The sequence below is a fragment of the Capsicum annuum genome, unplaced genomic scaffold (genome assembly GCF_002878395.1).
Source record: "Capsicum annuum cultivar UCD-10X-F1 unplaced genomic scaffold, UCD10Xv1.1 ctg78640, whole genome shotgun sequence".
Classification (NCBI taxonomy): domain Eukaryota; kingdom Viridiplantae; phylum Streptophyta; class Magnoliopsida; order Solanales; family Solanaceae; genus Capsicum; species Capsicum annuum.
The window spans coordinates 1-3,050 of NW_025889148.1; the positions used below are offsets into that span (position 1 = coordinate 1).

Sequence of the window (3,050 nt, forward strand, 5' to 3'; positions counted from 1 at the left end):
CACTTTGTCTTCCATGATCTAACATCCAGACAAGAATTACATTGTCCTATTCCCATTCACGTACATGAACGGCCCGCGCATTACTTCCATGTTGAAGAGGAATCGGACGAAAAACCATGGCACACAGACATACAGAGGTATTTGAAAAGTGGAGACTATCCTGAAAATATGAAAAGTGTCCAAAAATGTACCATTCGGAGGCTAGCCAACCAATTCTTCCTAAATGGAGAAATCCTGTATAGGAGGACTCCTAATTTGGGATTACTAAGATGTGTCGAGGCCGAAAAGGCGTCCAGGATGATTGAAGAAGTACATGTCGGAACATCCAGTCCATATATGAATAGCTTGATGTTGGCAAAGAAGATATTAAGATTAGGCTACTTCTGGCTGACCATAGAAAACAATTGCATCCGCTACGTGCAAAAATGCCACCAGTGTCAAACTCATGCTGATATAATTTGAGTTCCTCCCAATGAACTCCATGTCACTAACTCTCCTTGGCCCTTCACAGCTTAAGGCATGGATATTATTGGTCCCATTGAGCCGGCCGCGTCCAATGGTCACAGCTTTATCCTTGTTGTAATTGACTACTTCACCAAGTGGGTAGAAGCCACCTCTCACAAATAAGTTACAAAGAAGGTCATGGATGACTTTGTTCGAAGCAACATCATTTGTCGATTCAGAATTCCCGAATCCATCATCACTGACAATGGTTCCAACCTCAACAGCGACCTGATGAAAGTCACATGTGAGAATTTCAAGATCAAGCATCGAAATTCCATAGCCTATAGGCCACAAATGAATGGAGCGGTTGAGGCCGCGAATAAGAATATTAAGTGGATCCTATGCAAGATGATTGCAACAGCAGACAATGGCATGAAAGGCTACCTTTCGCACTACTAGGGTACCGCACCACCATCAGAATATACACAGGTGCCACGCCTTGCTTTCTGGTTTATGGCAATGAAGCAATGATAATCACATTAGTTAACGTTAGTTAACGAAGTGGCGAACTTGGGATTATTATGTGCTACTTGTTATCCTATTTGTTACGCGCTTCGAGTCTTAGGAAACATAGTTTTGTTTTAGTCTAGAACACAAATCCAAAATAATAAAGTCCAACGCCTCTTGGACGATAGGTGGGACAACTAGAATAAATAGAAGACGTTAATTTTATCCTTGTTATAGAACGCCTTTAGACATCCATCCTAGGTGGGGGGGACGGGTAGCCCCTATTCGGAAATGATGATCCCAACAAATATTAACGGCGAGGCTAATGCCATTATTACTTGTCTAAGAGTTTGACCCTTGGGTCGGATGATGATTAAAAAATTGGGTTTCTGATCCGAATAAAACTAAAACACTTCTTTGTTTGATTTGGACGCCTTCTCTTTTTTTAGTCTTTTTATTCACTTTACATGTGTATTTGGGGTAATTAGTTTATTATGTAAAGCAGTCACCTTTTTATCGCTAATCTTGTCTTTCTTTCTTTTCGCTCATCTTATTTATGTTTATTTATTTTATCACTTAAATAATCAACTATTAGAAATAATAAAGTAACAAGTGTTCGCTCATTAATTATCTTATCACTTAGCTAAACGCTCAATTAATTATAAAACAAGAAACCTTTACTTGCTCACATAGAATCCCCATATAAAGTATAAATTCGGCCGGGAACCACCTTTGTGGACCTCAAAAGGTGCCTAACACCTTCCTTTTGAGGTAATTTGAACCCTTACCCGAACTCTGGTAAGCTAAGACAAAATAATAACAAATAGGTTCGTAGTATCGTAAACCGGTACCCTAACGCACCTTAATACGTTAGGTGGCGATTCTCACACCTTTCCTTCCTTAACGCAATCCCGAAAAGAGTTTGTCAAGTCTAATCCCGCCTTCCGCGAGGAAAACGGGGTGTGACACATGGTCCTCGGGGTAAAGACCAAAATACAAGAAACACGGCCTAGATGCAGAGGGCAAATCATTGTAACTCAAAGCCAATACCTTAGCACATCCATCATGAATTTTATGACCCATACTCACAAGTACTCTCTTCCATGCATGTTCTGTCCTTTCTCTTGCTCTTAACATGCCAGAAGTCCCCACAATGGCTATTGGTATACCTCCACATCTCCCAACTATATCTCTACCAATATTAACCAAGTCTTGGGAAGCATTCTCTCAATTGTTATTATCAAAATTAAATATTTTATTGGTAAAGAGTTCAAAGCTGTTCTTTGAATCTAATGGTTGCAATATGTGAAGCGAGATATCCCCTCCTATGTATCTTCCTACATTGCTATTTCTAGATGTGAGAATTATCCTACTGCCATTTTTTGAATCACATTCGGGAAGGTAATGTTTCAGATAATCCCAAATTTCAACATCCCAAATATCATCTAAGAGAATAACATACCTTTTTGTTTTTAGGAATGATCTCAGGTTGTCCTCCAAGTTATCTTTCCTTTCCTATTCTGTCACTCCAACTTGTTTGGCTATGTCCAGTAAGATTTCTCTCTCTCTTGGTTGTTGTGACACATAGACCAGTCCTGAACGCTCAAATTGATCACGGATATGCCTATAAAGTTTCTTGGCAAGAGTTGTTTTCCCCAAACCGGGCATGCCAACTATGGAAACTACTCCATAAGGCAAGTCTTGATCAAGTAATTTGGCTTGAAGCATATTGAAGTCATCATCCAAACCAATGACCTCTGTTTCATCAGCATAAAGGAATAGTCTTCTCCAGTCCAATGGAATGCAATCATTATTGTTGTTACTTGTATCTATGATGTTGTAATTTGTCCTTACACGGTCAATGTCCCGAACTCTCTCCTTTATCTTCTCAATCTCCATAGCATACTCATCGGCAAAAGAAGCATGAGAAGGGATGCAAGCAGTCTTAAGGCGGCAAATAACACCTTTGCACTTGTTGGATTTTTTAAATTTTGGAAGGAACTCATCTAAGAGATCCTCCGTATCACCTGCCAGTTCATGAATATCTTTTATCAAGTTTTTCACCCTTAAATCACCTCCAGTTGCCTTGTCCTTTGCAT

General features: G+C 39.7%; 1 pseudogene; it reads right to left on the bottom strand.

The window, feature by feature from the left end:
* Positions 1 to 9: 9 nt before the first annotated feature.
* Positions 10 to 3,045, bottom strand: LOC107854055 (annotated as a pseudogene).
* Between the last annotated feature and the right edge of the window lie 5 nt (positions 3,046 to 3,050).